The sequence below is a fragment of the Phacochoerus africanus genome, chromosome 7, assembly GCF_016906955.1.
Source record: "Phacochoerus africanus isolate WHEZ1 chromosome 7, ROS_Pafr_v1, whole genome shotgun sequence".
Taxonomy (NCBI): Eukaryota; Metazoa; Chordata; class Mammalia; order Artiodactyla; family Suidae; genus Phacochoerus; species Phacochoerus africanus.
The window spans coordinates 102,919,303-102,940,527 of NC_062550.1; positions in this window are offsets into that span (position 1 = coordinate 102,919,303).

Genomic DNA, 21,225 nt, shown 5'->3' on the forward strand with positions numbered 1-21,225 from the left:
GCAAGTTCAATCCCTGGCCTGGGAACTTTCAAATGCCAAGGGTGCAGCCAAGAAAAAAAAAAGATAACTAATGAGAATGTACTGTATATAACACAGGGAAAAATCTACTTATTATTCTGTAATAACCTATATGGGAAAAGAATCTGAAAAAGAATGGATATATGTATATGTATAACTGATAAAAAATTATTGATACTTATCACAGTTTACCTTGATTTATCGTTATGTGTTACATGTTATACCATCCCTGGAATCCATTGTAAAGCGTCAAAAGTCTTTAAGGATAGTATGCAGGCATACTTTATAAAGATATTGCAGATATGGTTACAGACTACAATTACGTGAATATCATAATAAGTGAGAGACATGAATTTTTTTGGTCTCCTGGTGCATTTAAAAGTTATATTTACACTATGCTGTTGTCTGTTAAGTGTGTGTTACCTAATAAAAAGTACAATCCTTAAATTACATGAACCTCCAGCAAGCTGCAGTAATAAGAAAGATCACAGAGGTAACAAAGTCATCATAACAAATATAATACTAATTAAAACGCCTGAGATGTCGGAAGAATCACCGAAATGTGACACAGAGACATGAAGTGAGCAAATGCTGTTGGACAAATGATATCACTAGACTTCTTCAATGCAGGGTTGCTACAAATCCTTTATTTGAAAAAAAAAATGCAATAAAAAGAAGCACCGTGGAAGGAGGGATGCCTGTTGGGGGGATAAATGGTGTTCCAACCCCCCCCCCCCCAGAATAAGTCCATGTCCTCATTCCCGGAACCTGGGAATGTGAACTTCTTTGGAAAAATAACCCTTCTAACATAGTTAAGGATCTGAAGATAACATCACCCCAGAATTAGCGTTTGCCCTAAATCCTACAGCAAGCACCCTTGTAAGGGACGCGCCAAGGGAGAATTGAGGTGGAGATGCACTGAGGCCCAGGAGAGGAGGCTGTGTGACGACGGAGCCAGAGGTTGGCATGATGCAGCCAAAGGAAGGCCTGGAGCTATGGAAAGCTGGACGAGGAAAGGCAGTTCTCTGCTCTAGGCCCTGGCCTTCCCTCTGATTTTTAGACTCCTGGACTCCCAAACCCTCAGAGAGTAACTTTCTGTTGTTTAAAAAAAGCATTTTGTGGGGATTTGTCATGGCAGCCCCACGAAGCCAAAACACATGTCATCACTGCGTCTTCAATGGTACCCACTCGGGGATACAATGTTCATGACTGTCTCTGAGTCACCCGGGTACTACGCTGGACTGCTGTGGTTTTGCCTTCCTATCAAGCTTCATTCTTTTAGCAATGACCTCTGCAGTTATTTAGGGGACCCACTTTCCCCCTTTGAAGGGGCTGCCTGTCAAAGTGTCGGGGCTTCCCCCAACCAAGTAGAGACTAGAAGACCCAAGTCTGGACTATCAGATGCCCCCTTCCTGGAGTCTGAATCTTCAGAAACCCGAGGCAGAGATGAAATAGGAATGAAATTAAATTTTTTTTGGTGAGAAGAACCCCAGAGAAACTTTTACTAATTACTGGTCCTTAGGTCACTTGAACTTCCTAATGCCTATCCTTTGCAAAGCCTCGTTCCTTAGCTGGTTATTAAATTCTGCAAGCAATCCCCCAATTTGTCTAGGACCACTTTTTGTGCTTAGGTTGGCAGAGTTGATTTCTTTCTCGGCAAGATTACTCCCTTAGACACTATCTGTTGATATGAACATTCCTGAGACTCATCTGAGACGAGTGTCTGAATCAGGATGGTTGCGGATAAGTTTCAGAAATCTGTATTTCCGTAGCTCCAAACCCGATTCTTTTTTCCTTTATTTCTTTCTCTTAAAAATGCCTATGGTTTGCTGTGTCTATTATCGGACAACACTTATCTCAGATGCAGACTGAAATATTTAGAATGGACAAATTCTAAACTTCACTTTGGACTTACTTCAATTTTCAAATGTTGACCAAAACATCAAAATTAGGAAAGGAAACTGTTGCCCCAGCAAGTATATTTATGGGTCCTCCATATGTATATGAATAGAATATAGCCCCACAGCAACTGGTAAACACCACGGACAAACTGAGGTTATACTTTGGTTGTTCTTGGATTCTTTTTTTTTTTTTTTTTTTTTTCAGGGTAGAAAAATGCAGCAAGGAATCCTTAGGCTTTAAATCTCAAATCTTGTGATCCTTCTTCCTAACCCTAACCTGAACCAGAAATTTTTAGTGGGAAGTACTTACAGCAATTATTTTTGAAGACTCAAATGTGAAAAAGGTAGCTTGTTAAAGTTTCTCTATATACAACACAATGTAACTTTGTCCACAAGGCCTGTGTTGTTATCGACTCAGGGGAACTAAATCACTGCCACTGTGATACACAGTCACCTCAAGGTTACTCAGTCCATTCAGACCGTCTTTCTCACCCCCTTCTCCTTCTCCTGTTCTCTGTAGAAGCACTGGGAGTTCCCAGGAGCTTATTCACAGGGACAGTGCTGGTACTGGCAAGTTGCTACCTCTGACCCAGCTACCATCTTCTGTTCTTGCCGACCTCTGCTGGGGGCAACGCACTGTTTCTGGAAATGCGCAGCTGGTCTTCGTAACATTCTCAGCCAGAGGCTGCAGGAGCCTCTGGGTAATTTGAGTGTAGATCCTGCATCCTTTCCCCCCAGTCCGCTGGTCTCAGTTTCTCCTCTCTTCTCCTTGGGACTCAGGGAATCTGTGAGGCTGCCTTTAGACCCAGGCATTGGTCCAGTCTTTTGGGCATTCTCCTTTACTGCTCAGGGACTGGCTTGGAAACGTGTGGTTCTACCTTCCAGAAACCTGTAGTCTTTTATCTTCTCAAATATGTTTTGGGTTTCTATCATGATTTTCATCACGCTGCTACCCACCCCCATTCCAGAAATGCGGAACCCACAAGCACCCGGCAGGGTCCACAGTTTAAGGTCTAGCCATATCCTTAATAATTCTCTGTAATTACCCATTACCCTAACTTCCCCATCCAAGATAGAAAATTGCTTTTACCTTGTCATAGATCCTCCTGCATTCTCTGATTTATGCTGAACTTTGTGCTTGGAGAACTCCAAGGAACTCAGGCTTCAGAGATCATTAAAATGTTTCATCACTCAAAAAAAAAAAAAAACCTAGTTTCTATAACAGAAGGGCTTATTTTCAAGACTACTGAGAACTCCAAGGAACTCAGGCTTTGGAGATCATTAAAATGTTTCATCACTCAAAAACAAGCTTAGTTTCTGTAACAGAGAGGCTTATTTTCAAGACGACTGTTCGTACCATGGACTTTTTAAAAAGCCGAATTTGAAGCTTGAAGATGAGCAATGCCTTCTTCTCAGTTCTATGCTCCGTGGCCCGCAAGGCGTTCATAAGCAAAGCCATGGCGTCTGCCTGGACGGCCAGAGGATAATCGGTTTGAGGAACCCTGAGGGAAAGCAACTGCAGCTCGCTGATATCGAAATGTCAGCCCCAAGACTTTGCGCAAGGAATGAGCAACAAGGAAGCCCCCTTAAAGGCTTCTTTTAAGTATTTTCCTTTCTCTATTATGTGGCAGCCAATTCCTAGGACAACAGCTATACCTGCGGTACAAATGGCCCAAATCCGATGTGCATCGGCTTATGCGTAACTGAGAGGGAGAGATTTACGCTAAAGGCCCTGGGCTATCTCAATCCAGAAACGACAAAAACGGGGTTGGCAGGCTTGCAAGACAACTGGAACCAGGCACGTCTGCACCATCAGGATCACCAGGGCACCAGAAGCAGCCCTGGCAGCTCACCAGAATCGATGACTAAATTCAGGAACTTGGTCAGCTGGTTGTAAAACTCAGTCATTATTATTGAAAATTAAATTACAGCAAGCACAGGGTTACCTGGTGGCCTAGCAATTAAGGATCTGGTGTTGGCACTGCTGTGGCTCTAGTCACTGCTGTAGCACAGGTTTGATCCCGGACCTGGGAACTTCTGTGTGGCACAGGCACAGCCAAAAAAGAAACGATACACATCATTGTACAACTATTAATGTAATAAATTCACTGAGTAATGAAAAATTTTTTTTTAAATGATACAAACTTACAGTTAAATAAATTCTTTTAAGTACTAAATAATTAATCTCACCAATTTCTAACTTTTTACTATTATTAGTTTTAATATTACCTTTTTTTTTTTTTGTATTTTCAGGGCCGTACCCATGGCATATGGAGGTTCCCAGGCTAGGGGTCAAAGTGGAGCTACACCCCCAGGCCTACACCACAGCCACAGCAACACCAGATCCGAGCCACGTCTGTGACCTACACCACAGCTCACACAATGCCGGATCCTTAACCCACTGAGCAAGGCCAGGGATTGAACCTGTGTCCTCACGATGCTGGGCAGATTCGCTTCTGCTGAGCCATGATAGGAACTCCCAGGTGATATTTTACTGTTACATATGCTCTTGAAATTATTTGGATTTATTTTATCTATATGTTAGAAATACTATATACATATGTACAAACATGGTCTCTTTTATATCAAGGAAACCAAAATCCTCATAATCTAGTCCAGATACTAGACTAGAAAATTGCAATAGCAAAGGTCCCAGAGAGCTTCCATGTAAAGACAAGCTGAGGAATAAGGCTCCTTCAGTCTAGAAAGTCCAAAGAGCCGGTACCATCCTCAAAGTGGGATGGAGAATCCTGTACGTCTGCACACCAGAGTCCAAGGACAGCCCTGCGTCATGAATGGGATGGTCTCAGAAGCATGGGCAGAAAGGAAGTCGTCTTCTGAGCCCCGGATTTGACATGCGAAGAAACTGAGGCCTACACAGGGGCAGATTCAACTCCTGCCCACCAATCCAGACAATTTTCACCACACCAAAAAAAAAAAAAAAAAAAATTCTTCCCATGCAAATTTGAAGTTAAGAGAAACGTCCATGTGGATTTTATTACTATTCCATTCCTCGTGTCCCCTTTGGTGCCAAGTTAGAGGAAAGAAGAAGATGCCACACACAGCAGATTGGCAGGGTGGTGATCTCCCAATGACCTTGAGAGGGCCCAGGAGAGCCCAGAATTCAGGCTTCCCTCCTGGGTTGAGGGGTTTCGTAAGTAGGCCAAGCAAAGAGGAAGAGCAGAGTACTTGATATGGGCAGTTTATGTGGCTATTGGACCAACGGACTGCCTAATGCTCATGTCACATCTAAGAGCAGCTGGCATTGCCACAAAAGGTCCACTGGCCCAGTGTCCTCCAACTCCAAAGAGCATTAGAATCACCTGGGAAACTTGTACAATTGTGCAGATGGCCAGCTTATTCATCAAGATTCTGATTCAAAAGATCTAGGAGGACTTCGTAACCTGCACTTTTACAAACATCCAAGGTTCAGGATTTGAGAATTACTACATTAAACTGTGAACATCCAAAAGCCTACATCCAGAAAAAAAGTATTTTCACCCATGCCCTTGGCCTGTCCCAAAGCTGGTGCTCAAGGAATGTCTGTGCTACGGCACGAAGGCCGAGAGGGCAAGGAAGGCCAGGGCTGGCTGTCCACTGTGGTTCTTTAACATCTGACAGGACGTCTGCAGTAAAACTGGCATCTCTGTTCACGGTGGGTACTTGAAAACGGTGTCGGCTACAGTGTGGTGTCAATAGCTTAATTTATGCTAAAGGTTCAGCACTTACGTCTGTCATGAGTGCAAATGGCAACGCAGAAACCAAGAGGGTCCACGCCTGCAATCCAGAAGGATGGATCTGCTCAGGAGCCGGGCCTGCCCTCATGTGTCCTCGAACAGAGCTCCTCCGACTCCAAGATCAGACCACTGACACTCGAGGTTAACAGCACTAACTAGAAAGAAAGGAGGGAAGGAAGGAGGGAGGCAGGGAGGGGTAATGAGGAGCCAGGGTGGGAGGGCAGTTAAGAGAAACTCCCTTAGGTTTGGTTTTTTTTGTTCTCTCATTCTTTCTAGGTGACAAAGACAATTCCAGGGCTTGTGAAGCTGAGGTCTCCTCGCCTTCTCCCAACTAGAATCATGACTCTCATACACCCAGCCTTGCAACAGACACAAGCATGTGGTATTTATGAAAAGCTTTCAGCATTTTGTCACACTTTTCCCTAACTTCACCCTTACGAGGACCCTGCAGGGTGCGCAGCTCAGGTCCTATTCGTCTCCGTTTAAGGAGAATGTCTGCCACCCACCGCAAGTCATTCAAGCAGCTTTGGACCCAGCTCCAAGAAACGTGTGTGTCTCGCCTTCCACTCCAAGTTCCTTTCTGCTCAACCAGGATGCCTTCCTGTTTGTCCCCATGAGAAGGAGCCCAAGGTGGCTACAAGAGAATGGCCTCAGTGGTTGAAAAGCCAAGCCCCCACAGTCAAGTTTTTATAATCGGGCCCCCACATTTTGCCCCTTTCTGCCTTCTTAATTTCTTTGGAATCAGGTGCACAGAGTTGAGTTACTCCTAACTCCCACTTTGTGGCACACGTCATCTCAGTTAGGATAAGCCCCCTCGTGGGTTGGATCTTACTTTATTATTTTTATCTTCCGGTTCCATCCGCAATTCCATTTCCCTCTCCCGCTCCAACAACAGACATTCAATCCAACTGACTTTTCACACATTTACTTGGAGAGATGTGTGCTTTAAAAACATATGGCATGTTTCATGTTCAGGTGTTAATTGACATAAAAGGAATTGTCTATAAGTGTCCTCCTATAAAAATAGCATATGATGGGTACCACCAGGACTCTCTTTCCAACTCACATTTGGTAGCATCCTATTGGTAATGGTTTGAAATAGGCCATAGTAGAAAAATTTAGACTGCATAAATTGGCCAGTGCTACAACTAGTCTGTCTTTCTTTCTCTCTCTCTTTTTTAATTAGGGAGCTGATTGTTAAACACTGTCCAGCACATACCAATATTCAGGACTCTCTATTTCCTATTTTTTTTTGGGGGGGGGGCATGCACACAGTAATCAGAAGTTCCTGGGCCGGGATCGAACCTACCAGAGTCGCAGCAGTAACAACATGTGGCCCTTACCCACGGAGCTACCACGGAATCTATCTTTTCTCTCACCCTTTTGTGCCTCTGCTTTATTCTTCCTCTTTTTTCCCTATTGGCCAGTTCTGAGTTTTATACATGTGTGGTAAGAAACACAAATAGTGAGGCATTCTGAGATTCACTATTTACCACCAAGGTACTCACGGAGAGCACTATACCGTGACGGCGCCAAGTGGATACACTGAGATAAGAAGAAATTCCCAGAACGGGGATACTGGGAGATACCTCAAGGCTACCCTTCTATTTCCGTAGCCACACACCCAGATGAGAGCTTTCCCTTGAAAGAGTCCCTCATGTGGCTGCCCACTGTGGTGTCCCAACTGTCTTCTCTTCATCCTACCTTCTTGCCACCGTCCTCAATGGAAGTTAAAGTGATTGGCCAGATACAAGGGCCTAGATTGGGCTTTTCCTCTGAAAGTGAGACTTTGACCCAGGTTTAAGTGCAGACGTAGTCTTTCAAGCTGCCCAAAGAGGGCCAATAAAACAAAAAGATTCCTTCTGAAAGCAAGTTAAACTCTCACTCACCCCAGGAAGTTCAGAGGACTTATTTTCCAAACTCTCATAACTCTAGGTAATTTGTTGAAAAATGTATTCTGTAAAATATGAAGAGCTCTTTTTCAAAATTATTTCAAAGACTAGGGACACTTCTGAGATTTCTTCCCAGCCAAGATGATAGAAAAATGCTCACTGGACAGAACGATGCAACTCAAGCCCCTCCACAAAAGTGACATATGATTTCAATTACAAGACAAACCTACATATCATCTCTCTGCTTGATATGGAGAAAGCAACCACTGCAGGAATTGCTTGTTAAATTCTGCCATATGAGAATAAAATTCCAGAAACTCATTTTTAATTGAAAATTAAATAAAATTCCAGAAATTCATTTTTTTTTTAATTTAAAAATCAGCTGACTCTCCTAGAAATCCATTTTTGACCAATGACACAAAATATTTATTGCGCTTCTGGTTGACTTTCACCCCCACACCAATTATATCTGCAATAGTTTCTTTTTAAAAACATGTCTTTAAGTGAAATATCTGCTAACAATTCAAAAGAGTTCATATTTAAATGCTAAAGATTTTCTGATCTTTAACTCCAACAATTCAATAGAGACTTGACTTTCAAAGAAACCATGAATAAATTGAGAATAAACCATGTTATAATGCAACACAATACACATATTTTCTTTTCGAAAATTAAAACTCTCAACATTTCCATAAATATGGTCATGCGTCTTGTCTAATATCCACTTTACCAGCTCTGATATTTAGATAACTGGGTCAGAGCTCTTTCCATTACTCTCTTCCAAATATCTCTGCCCAGTTAATTTATCTCTAAGAACAGAGTTCCGGATTTTGAGGAAATTGTGGTAACATCCTGGACAGAGGCTCTAATGTGCATTTCCGAATCAGTAGCACTTAATGCAGTGCTGGGCCTACAGAAGATGGCCAGTAAATCTTGACTGAATAAGTAAATGAATCGAGGTCAGATACCCTTCCTGAGGTCACGTCAGACGTCAAGGACAATATACCTGTAACCCTTGGGAACAGTAATGATAGAGTCTCCATGGCAGCAGGTTTTCCTGGAGTAGCTGGATTGGGTGTGTCAGAGTGTTGTTAGTAGGCGGTGTGTAAATGCCCTCTACAAAACCGGAAGTTCGACCTAGAGGTCTACTTAAACTCACGTTTTTAAAAACTTTTTTTGCAAAATAGTTCATGCACGTCGTGGATGGTGCCATGAACTTCCCAGTATCATGTCAGAAGAGTTACCAGATCCGTTGCTCCTCTCTGAGTGATGAGAAGATTAATTAGTGGGTTCATGGACTGTCAGTCTAAACTACACACCGTAAAGTTCCCCACCAACTTTTACCTCATGGCTTTAGCAGCCACTCATGATCTTTGGCCAGAACTATGTTTTCACCAAGGATTTAAAATGTTGACTTTCTTAATATTCCTATGTCTTCTGAATTACCAGTTCTACTGTAGAGAATTTTTCCCCATTAACTCCTTGTTACCTTGACACACAGTGTGTAGAGGGAAGGCAGATACATGCTTGAGTCATTTTCCTGATTTATTAATTTTCATAAAAATGAGATAGTGCTCTAGGATACTGATTTGGTTGCCTGTTTTTAGATTTGATGGATTTTTACATATGCGATCTGTTTTGTACAGTGCAGTCATTACTCTTTTCAATGCTAGATTTTTTCTATTTTACCCTGGTGATAACTTCTTCAAGTAGGCTCCTGAGACACTGGGACACGACTTCTGTAGTCTTGCATAATTTCCTTGCCTTTAGTCCAACAAGATATCCCAGGAATCATCCTGTATATTTTCTGTCAAGGATATGGAATCAGTTTGAAATGGATCACTGGAGCTTTTTAGAGAGAAATTACGTTTAGAGACCAAAATCTCGACACTAGTATTGCTCATTTATACCAAGTTATCACTGTTTCTAGACATTTTCAGTATGAAAAGGCATGAAATAAGGTGTTATATTTTGTTATTTTTTGAAAGCTAAAAATAAATAAGCTGTACTGACATATAAAACCATTACATGATGCTTAATTTCATTAATTGTGCATTTCTTTTTCTTTTTTATAAACCTTGGTTTCTAAAGACAGTAGCACAATTTATTTTCTTTATTCTCCAACATATATTAGTAGTTTTAAGGTAACATATCATTATTATTACAAGTATATTATTATATAAAATCATTTTTTAATGATTTTCTACAGCAGCAACTCCATATCTTAGCCTAACTTCTAACAGTTATACATTTCACTTGTAGATTTTCAATGTTATTAGCATGTATAATTGGCTCCATAATCAATTATTGGAATTTGCTGTTTGTTTTGGTTTTGCTTTCTGGGATTTCTTTCTTTTCTTCTTGAACAATTTAATTTTATCATATCTTAAATATATCACTTTATGAACATCTCTCATAGGCCTCCACTTTTCATTCCAATATGCATTGTTTGCTCTCCAGCCTTGCTCTGTGGCTTGTCATTTTTCCTGTTTTGCTTCTCTATTTCCCCCCTCACATTTATTCCCTTGATTTTCTGGCCTAAAGTAAATTCCTGAAAAAGGTGTTTGGGAGGTACCCTAGACTCGGTGTAAGCGCTCCTTCAGGCCCCTGAAGCCATTCTGTTCTCCATGCGTGCCCCAGTTACCTGCTTGGCCTCTTGCCCAGAGCACCCCTACCAGTGGATCAATCCTAGTCACAGAGCCGGGTCTCTGCTGCAGTATCTGGCATGGCTAAAGGGTGAAGAAGCCCAACCATGGCGCCAGTGCTAGCAGGAGGAACCTCATTCCAGAGCCTGTCCAGAGAGGTGGGTAAAACAGCCTTGAGGGGCTAGGACAAGAGGTGGCCTTGAACAATGGGAGCGCAGAGACAGGAAGAAGCTAACAGATTCATTCTCTCTTCTTCCCTGGCTATGGAATGCTCTGGGACATGGTGGTTCATACGGCCTCTCTGAAGACCTCTCCGAAGACCTGGGATCAGTTGCCTAAGTTTGGCCAGCTCAGAGATGCACCACTTTAATTTCCTATTCCTCCACCCCCAAATTACTTCTGTCTTTCCCTCACTCTTGCTTTCATGGAATTGAACTTCCTAATAAGGTGTTGGTACATTGCCTCAATTGCCATGATCGTATTCCCTTTCTTGCTCTCTTGCTCTACATTTCTGTAATTTTACTTGATGATGTAAATTTACAAGACTCCAGAGGAACAGTAGGCAAACTTCTGCAACTAGTTTGCCATTCTGAACAGGAAGCAAATGTCACTGTTTTAGGAGATAGGAGTATTATGGTGGGCTAAGGCAAGAGTAATTTTCTTCCCTTTATTTATTCAATGAATATTTATTTGTGATAAACTATTGCAGATGCATGGGATTCAGAAATAAAAGATACATTCTCATCCTCAAACCGATCATTTCTAATGGAAATACAAGTATTTTCTGAATAAATTCTCTGGTAATTTCTCAGTTAGGGTGTACCTGTCTTGCACTATAATTTTTGTCAAAACTCCTCCTGGAGCCTCTCTTCTGTCCCTATTTGTAGGGACAGAAATAAGGTTATCCTTTGCATAACCCAAAGGCTTGCCTTTGAAGCCAGCAATAGAGACTCAATCTCCTTTTCTTGAGCTAACTGTTTTTTGAAAGCTCTTCTCTCTCTGCCATGGCTGAGAAATGGCTGTTCATAACAAAGTCTGGAAAGGATGCCGAAGGGAAAGTGACATTTTTCTCTTGATCTTTTTTCTCAATTGAGGAAGCTACTGCACCCACTTTCTCATGTGTTTCTCACAATTCAGGAGGTAAACAGAGCAGATGTTGTTTCTTCACTGTAGAGAGAAGGAAATTGAGGCCTAGCGAGATTAACTGTCTGGCTTCAGGGTACTAAGTGCAAAATCAGGCAAGGATTCCAGTCACATCGCTTGGACCATTTTTTTCCAGTGACATTTTAATAGAGCTTCAAGGCCCAGGTAAGAGAGAAAAAGACGATACAAGAATCTCTGTGCCCTCTGCACTATCTGAGCTCAGCTACCCATGAACTCAGATGCAGAGAATCATTTCAGAATTTCCAGAACCTAAGGAAGAGTGAAAGAAGCAGGCGCAGGAGTAAGAATGAGGTGGCTCTGGGGATCTAAGCAGCTGATCCTGGTCTGACTGCTCCCCAGCCCTACTGATTAGTCCTCACTCCTGGGTCCCTGTCCAGCTGCCTGTTGAGCCCCTGAAGTGTGTTGTGGATCTTTTTACTCCCGTTCATTTGCACGCTCACCAGTTGTTATCTCGTCCCTGCTGGACCTATTCAATCTTTAATAAACCCGTATTCAACCTACAGGAATGAACACATGTACACCCGAATCTGACAGCCTATTTTGGTCCTATGAGCAAACACCACAGTTGGGTCATTCCCTTTCCTCTTTTTGTTGTCTCTTTCATGTCTCCTCTCATGTCCTAACATGTTTGTATTCCTGGAAGCAGAGCAGTAATTAGAGCTTTTTTTGGTTGTAAGCAAAAGAAATCGACTTTGCTAAGCAAAAAGCTTGAAAATATAATAAAAATGAAAAAGTGGGAAGAACGTGGGATAACTCAAAAATCGAAGGAAAAAGGAGAGAACCAGGCTCACTAGGAGGCGCAAAACGGAGGGGGCTCCAGAGATCTAAACAGCTGAACTTAATGACAGGCTTGTCCGCTGTGCCACTGCTGCGACGATTCAGCTTCCTCAGTTTTCCTTTCTAGAATCAGTGAGTTCAGGATTTCAACTCCCAGAGAGGGCGTCTGATGTGTGTAGCATTTGGTCCTGTGCTCAAGCCCTAGAAGGGGGCAGCTTGACCAAGAGTCCCCTAAGATGGCAGAAAATGGCAAGAGGGAACTCCCCCCAAAGAATTTCAAGCACAGTGACAAAAATAAGGGGAAATGGACGGGAATCATCCACTTTGCCAAGTATCCTGGCAAGAGGCATGAGCTGAAATTGGGGAACCTGGTTGGTATCTCAGTTTTCCTGTTCCTTAGCTGTGTGACCTCAGGGTGCTGTTTCCTATTTCTACAGCTGAATTTCCTCATCTATGAGATACACAGTTTGGGGAGATGATAACGAATATCCCTTTTCTTGCCCTAAAACTGTTTTTCCAACTTCCTGGTGTTCTCCCCAGGTGAGTAAACAAGTTTGTACCTCAGTGGTTTTATCAACGTGAAGCTATTTCCTCTGCTTCTATTCAGAGCATCATGAATGCATTTGTAGCCCTCATGTCACACACGTTTGAGGTCTTCTTCCTTCTCACTTGTGCTCAGCATCCGTGCTGATCCCAGCACATCTCCTTGGTCCTGGCCTGCCCTGGTACAGCTCGTCTCCTTCCAGTAAGTATATGACATTCTGTCCTTTTAGCACCGTCTACAAAGTGCTGTCTTCATTTCTCTTTCTACCAACAACACAGAACACAAAAGCTATTGGCTTCTTTCTTCATTTTTTTCCCAAAGAACTTTGTCGGACTGACAGCAATGTTTTCAACCCTGTCTTCCCCACCCAGATTCATTAAACCCTTTTTTTTTAAAGTTCCATTTTTTTTTAAGTTCCATTTTCTCTATTTCTTCCAGAGCAGACATTGAACTGGTCCTGAATAAAAAATTGAGACATCTTCTTCATACTTTATTAATGTGGGTAGGAACAGTCACTTCCTTTTTTAATTATCTCAATAGCTATATGCGCTGTAGCTGAAGGGATTCTATGTATTGCCATGAGCACAATAAATTCTCACTTCTTCATCCTCATGTAATATTCATTTTGGAGTAGCTACCAAGTTAAGATCTGTTACAGATGCAAAGACACGCAAGGTATAGTCGCTACCTGGTAGGAATGTATTGTCTAAGATTTTCAAGGAGAGGATGAAACATAACAGCTGCTTCAAATACAAAACTGAATATAATGAATGTCATGAAACAGTAGCGACACAGTGACACCCAGTGTAAAGAGAGAAATGATCTCTACTCAAGTGAGCAGGGAAGGCTTCGTGGGACCTTGGAGTACGTAAGCTAGGATCCAGATAAACAGACAAGTGGTCTTCCATCTTCCTCTCTTGCTCCCCAACAACCTGTTCCTCACAGAGGAACAGTTCGTTGGCTTCTGATTCCTCTGCACCCAATACTTGCAATACGTTGCACTGCGCTGGGGATAAAATTCCCACCTCTTACTGTGGACTTACCTATCATTCTGACCCTCCCTCCCCTTTTCCCACCAGGTTGGCTTTCTTTCTAAATCTTGGACACAGCAAAGACATTTGCTTTAGGACGCTTGTTCTTGCTATTTTTTTGCCCAGAACCATCTGCCCCTAGACCTTTACTGAGCTGGTGTTTTCTGGTCGTTTGGGCTCACCCGCCACATCACAGCTTCAGCGAGGCCTTCCATGAAGCCAGTCCAGATGAATGTGTCTCTAGGTTCTGCCGCATCACTCCGCTTTGCTCCTTTCAAACTACCCGAAATGTTCTTTCTCATTCATTTGTTTCCTTTTTAAATTTCTGCTTTCCCGACTAGAATCTTATCAATACTTTTGACTGTATGATGAACTTTTATGTGGGAGAGTAACACAAATATGTGTCTTTATTAATATCTAGTTTATTCATCTTATGATCATAGTAAATAAATTCCTCTAAATATTACCTACAGAAATTAATAAAACAAAATTTAAGAATTTAGCAAAGTAAACTTTCATGTAATCTTACGTATTGCCTACCCAAGAACCTTTATATTTTAGGTTACTTTCACTATCTTAAATACCTTTTAAAAATAGACAACGTACAACTCCAATGGTTATAAAATTAATAAATACTTTCACTCTAAAATCAGGAATAAAATTATGTACATTATATATATAAAATATATACTTACCATATTATCTTTTCTTTATTTTTATTATTTTATTTTGTATCTTATCCTCCTAGGTTTCCATTAAAATCCCTGCCTGAAGTTTTAATAATTTTTTTTTAAACTTCTCTCACTTAGCCCCAGTTCACTTTTCCTTTTTTTTTTCTTTTTTCTTTCTTTTTTTCCTTTTTTTGGTCTTTTCTAGGGCCACACCCATGGTATATGGAGGTTCCCAGGCTAGGGGTCTAATCAGAGCTGTAGCTGCTGGCCAGTGCCAGAGCCACAGCAAGGCGGGATCCGAGCCGCATCTGCAACCTACACCACAGCTCACCGCAACGCTGGATCCTTAACCCACTGAGCAAGGCCAGGGATCGAACCTGCAACCTCATGGTTCCTAGTCGGATTTGTTAACCACTGAGCCACGACGGAAACTCCTTAAGTAATTTTTTATTGAGATATAATTAATATGCAGTCAAATTCAGAGACTGTAGGTGTAAAGTTCAATTAGTTTTGTCAAATTCATGCACTCAAATTCATTTGTCAAATTCATATTCCTGGGCTAGGGGTCGAATCAGAGGTACTCCCAGATTTTGATAGTATTTAAGAAAATGAAATCATTTCAGCCTAGTCAGGTTTGCTATGAGTTATGAAAAGTTTAAGACTTTTGGGCCTTGGCCCTGGTTCATCAGTCTAAGGCAACTTCTAGGCTGCTAATCAGTAGTAAATTCTTTTATACCAAATTCTAATCATTACAGTGTAAAACTTTTAAATTTTTAAATTTTGTTTATGAAAGTTTTAGTTTTTTGAGATTTGGTAGCTTTCAAAGAGGTAAGGAATTTTTTCTCTTTTAATCCTATCCACTGTCTGAGTGTGGTTTGTCAGTACTATTAAAATCTTATATGTTTCTCATTAGTATTTTATTTTAATTAGTTGGACCATCAAGAACTGTCAACTCCTAGGAGATGAGGGATTACGCCTGCACAGGCAGCGCTACCCTTCTGTACATTTGGTTAATTTATCATTTTAGAACACTCTGCTGAGCCCTCCTTCTTCTTGATTATTGTGTGTGACCAGGGAAGCTGATTAGCTGTGGACACCCTTTGAGTATGATTAATTATATGTACTGATCAGGCCTTCCTTTACTTGCTGCTGAATCTACTTTTGCTGGGATAACTTGGCTTTCTTACGTACTCTTTCGCTCAAAGAGAGTACACACTAAGCTTTACAGATATTTAATTAATGCTTTTGTATGTTAATAATTCCTTATATATTTGGGTCAGTAAAATATGAAGCATATTTTATTGGATATACTCCTCTTGTATAATGTAATATCTTTTGGTGATCTTATATAAACTTATCAGGAACTTCTAGACTTTCTTACATTCAACCTGTTAACTAATACAATTGTCACAAAAATTATATCATTAATCTTATTTAATGCTCAAACTATATAAGCTTGGCTAATAAGCACCTCTGAAATTTGTCTTCCTTTCCCAAATTTGTTTTCCTCCCTTTATTGTCTGTGTCAAGCAATTTTCCTTCTTTACGAAATTAGTACAAACAAATAGATGCCCCAGGTCCATGCTGATTTTTTTCTTCCACCTTAACATTTGGCATCATCTGTTTTCAAGGGGTCCTCATTGTGTGTGTGTGTGTGTTTGTGCGTGTGTGTAGATTAGAGATCCAAATATGAATGCTAGAGAATGATAATGAGATTTGGGTCACTTAACAGTAGTTACCAAGGTGGAATGCATGTCACAAATTTACATTTTCCATTTGACATATCACATGACTCCAATTATACACACACACACATATATAATGAATACATGAAATTATGACAAAGTGTATACTTAAGAAAGAATAAAAATATAGAAGAGCGTAAAACAAAAAAAGCAGGTGTTCAAACATTCAAGGTGGAGGCCTCTGGGATCACAGTGGCCGAATTTTTACATTTCCCCAAATCGCATCTATAAAGAGGTACAGGAACAAAGACAGCAAAACCTAAAATACAAGGACCTTACCTACCCCTGGGTTAACTATCAACCCTCAGATTAGGCAGATGAAGACCAATCACATGGTTTCAGCCATGATGCGAGAGAAGGTAGAGACAAAGAAGGTTCCGATGCGTCCGGAGCGGAGAAGGATCCAAGAGACCAGCAGACACTCACTGGTAAACACATCAAGACGATTTGAGGCGATCAGCTGGGACGGGGAGGAGACTTGCAGATCTTAAATCGCGAGGTGAGCTACGGGACTACGGTGTGGAGGCTAGTGCTGGAGAGACCTGGGCTTTGTGAGCCCTTGACAGGGATCAGCTAAAAGTCCCCTTCCGGTGCCAAACCTTGCATCAAGTAAAAAAGTACGGAGAGTCCAACTCCAGTAGGGAAAAAAGAGAAAAAAGGCTCAGAATAATTCTGCGAAGAAGGATTCAGAGTTAGGAGATCTCAGGAAAGTATCAACTTCTGTTTCTGAATACATTTTGAAAATTATAAAAGAAAGAGCTCTAGATCTGGGATTCTAGGAAAGCTATCTTGATTTCTCCATTTCTAATACAGAAAAATGTATAACATGTGAAAAGTATAACATAAAGAGGGTTTTTATAATGAGAATGTTTTGTAATAATAAAGGAAATAAGAGGCAAAATACTATCCTAATATACAATGAAGGCATGCCAGGGTCAGAAACACAGCAGGGTCAGAAAATATATTCCTATCTTGAAATGGGGATGAAACAGTATTTACCAAAAAAGGACCTTCAGGGAGTCCCCATCATGGTTCAGTGGTTAACGAATCTGACTAGGAACCATGAGGTTGCAGGTTCGATCCCTGGCCTCACTCAGTGGGTTAAGGATCCGGAGTTGCCGTGAGCTGTGGTGTAGGCCGCAGATGCGGCTCGGATCCCGCCTTGCTGTGGCTCTGGTGTAGGCCAGCAGCTACAGCTCTGATTAGACCCCTAGCCTGGGAACCTCCACATGCCTTGGAAACGGCTCTAGAAAAGGCAAAAAGACAAAAAAAAAAAAGACAAACCCAAAACCAAAAACAAACAAAAAGGACCTTCAGCACAATTGGAAACAAGTGTTATTTTAGACTTTGCTTTTATCACCTAATAATATTTTAGAATTCTTCCTGTTAGAAGAATTTTTACATTATTTTTCACAGCTGCACAGTAATCCATTTTAGAGCAAGAATAATTTCACTGATTTAGGCTTTCTGCTGCTAGTGATTCTTCAGAATATTTTGCTATAAACACTGGTATATTGAACATCTTTGTACACAACTGAATCTCTCTAAGGGAAAGTATATCTTTAAGACATGAGAAAGAAAAAAACAGCCCCTGATAGCACTTCAGATAGGCTTCGGCATTGTGTGAAGTTGGGTGGCACGCACAGCTGGACCGTGTTGTTCTCCTGTTGGACATTAACAAATCTCATGGGACCCCAAGCTCAACGAGTTCCCTCTGAAACCACGATAAAAGCCGTCAAAACAAGACCACTCCATAATTTTCTCTAAGCATAGACAAAAATAAATTCACTGTACAAACATCACAAAATACAAAACAGCTCTGCTTCCACTTAGTAAACTGGATACTACTTCTTTACTGATTCCAGCATTAGCCTCATTCATCTGCCCTCCCTCTAGATACTACGAATTGACTTAGCCCGACTTTCTGTCAGCACCCAATCCAAGGCAAAGTCCCACTTCCTTGGACTCTCCCCCATAGCATCCAATCAAAGCTAGAATCCTGTAACAGGGAGTGAGAAATGAACCTGCTTACTGGGTACCTCACAGTTCCCCCTGGTATGTATTCTATTTTCCTGTAATGAGCCATAAATCCAATCCAGTCCAATTACACGTACATTACTGGTGTTCCTTGACTGAAAGGGATTGGCAGATATAATCCCTGAAGTTAAATTACAGAGCAGTAAGGTGACACAATTTGATTTTGAGTGATACTGGCAGTTGTCCTTTAAAAAGATTGCACCCTCAAAGACAGGTAAAAAGGTTTGTCTCCTCACAGATTTGCCATGTTATATAATAACAGTTCTTTAAATCTTTGCTAATCTAACACATGAAGAATAATGTTGACTTCTTCTGATTAATACTTCTCTAATTTTAACTGAAGTTAAGCATCTACCTGTCTATCTATCTATCTACACACACCCACATACATATATTTTGCTTTTGAGGCCCACACCCATAGCATACGGAAGTTCCCAGGCTAGGGGTCAAATCAGAGCTGTAGCTGCTGGCCTATGACACAGCCACAGCAACACAGGATCTGAGATGCATCTGCCACCTACACTACAGCTCACGGCAATGCCAGATCCCCAACCCACTCACTCAGCAAGGCCAGGGATTAAACCGAATCCTCATGGATACTGGTCAGATTCATTTCCACTGCTGCTACAACGGGAACTCCCGCATCTTTTTATATTTTAAGCCATTTTTTTCCTCTTAATAACTTATACTCCTATTAGGTTTATCTTTCCTTTTGATTTGTAAGTGTTCTTTAAACATTAAGGATATTATTTCTTTGTGGGTCATATGAGTTGCAAATATGTTACCAGTCTGGGGAGTTCCCTTGTGGCACAGTGGAAACAAACCCGACTGGTATCCATGAGGTCATGGGTTCGATCCCTGCCCTCGCTCAGTGGGTTAAGGATCCGGCATTGCCATGAGCTGTGGTGTAGGTCGCAGATGCGGCTTGGATCTGGCATTGCTGTGGCAGTGGCATAGGCCGGCCCCTGTATCTCAAGTGGACCCCTAGCCTGGGAACCTCCATTTGCCACAGGTGCAGCCCTAAAAAGAAAAAAAAAAAATTAGCAGCTTGTTTCTTGCCTTTAATAAAATTGTGTTATTATAAATATGTAGTTTTATGTAGTCAAATTTATTTTGCTTCTCCTTTATGGCTTCTGAATTTTGTATGTTAATTAATCTCACTTTAATATTATAAAAACGAAAATTATCCTGTTTTCTTCTATGACTTTTAGAATAGATATAGTTTTTTGCCCTCTCTGGAAAGAAACATTTACTCTGTCTTATGCAGGAGCTCAAGACCCTATCTTGTCCTAGTAGGTATCGTGTGAACATATAAAGCTTGCAAACTGGCAGCTACTTTTCAACCCCAGTGGAAAAGCCTGGATATACTGAGGTCACCATGAGAAACTTGAAGGATAAAGCAGATACCTTGGAAGGCTGAGGAAAGGACAGACAGAAGCAATGCTGCCATCCTCTGAACTGCTAGATCCGCCCCTGCCTGAATCTAGTCCCACATCTGGATTTTTCACTTAGGTGAGGTAATAAATATGCCTCCCGTTAAGAAGCCATTTGGAGTTGAATTTTATGTCATGTGTTTAAGTACTGAATTCCTGATACATTTTTTCCCTGTTATCTTTTAATGTTTGTAACAGTCTGTCTTCTAATGTCATTTCCCTCTCAGTCAGAGGTGCACCTGGAGGCTCACGACCCAGTCCTGGCTCGCAGCTACTTTCTTTTCAACCCCCACAAAGTGGACCTACAGGAGGTATTTTTCCTCTTCATTTGAGCCACTGGCCAACATTTACAAGTGGACAAGTATTTCCATAAATATGAAGATTTGTCCATACTGGACCCACGATCCCATAGTTGTTGGAACAAAATAACAACTATGAGAACAGGATGAAGCGCACAGGCTCCAGTCGTCCAGGCTCCACACTCTCACTGCCTTACACTGGGCGTGCGTCCCTTTGTTCATTTACCTGTCTGGCCTCCCTGGGCTTTTGGGTTTGTGGTCCTGATCTACATGGTAGTAACAGGGATGAAGAAGAGGGGGTTCCGTGCTTGTTTCCATGGAGAATAAGAAACCGACGACTCCTAAGGGATGTCTTCACTCCTTTAGACTCGTCTCTGTGGGTCTTTCTCAAAGTATTCAGGGAATTGACAGTTTTACAGGGAGTCTTTAATAAAAAGATTAATTGAAAAATTAAGAATTACTTTTCCAAAACCTATAAAATGCAAGGAGTCCAGTTAAAATAAGAGGTCTTAAAGTTATTTTCTTCTGCTTAATTTGATACCTTATATATGCATAAAAACCCATCTCATAATTGAATTCTACTTTAATGAATGTGCTAATGGTGGCATAAAGCTTTTTAAATTTAAAACAATCTAAAAATATCACTCCATTCTTATCTCTGACACATTCTACTTTATATCAATCCAGCTTGATTGAGTCTAAATGACACTCAGAGGCACAATTTAGTTCCTTATGAAAGGCTGCACTAACAAGCAAATATAATCTCAAGAAGCTATCAGCCCTTCCATGCAGGAGAATGAAATCAGTCCTGCTCTGGTGACATGTCTGGGAGGATTGCCTGCCCTAAGTCAAAGGGGACAGGCATGTTTTCTAAAAGTACAGTATGAATCCTGTCCTGGCGAATGACCAGGCACCCTGATTCCTATGGAGTATAACCAGCAGTTATAAAAAGCAGTATTATACAGACAAGAGCTTTCATTTTTGAAATAAAAATCTATTACACTTATAACTTTGACATGATACAGGCATTTGAATAATGTGTATAGCTAGTATTTTTAATATATACCCTAACATTATATGTGAAAATGCACTTTCATAAATACTCTATATTTTATAAGTATTATTCATGTATTATTTTCTTAGAAGAAAGATGTTTCTTTAAGATTCAAGGGTCATGATTAACAGTAAAAACATAAATTCTGTTCAATGTTGAAAAATCTTTTTTTTTTTTTTGCCTTTTAGGTCGGCATATGGGGTTGAATGGAGCTACAGCTGCTGGCCTAGGCCACAGCCACCAAAGCATGGGATCCAAGCCACATCTGTGGCCTACA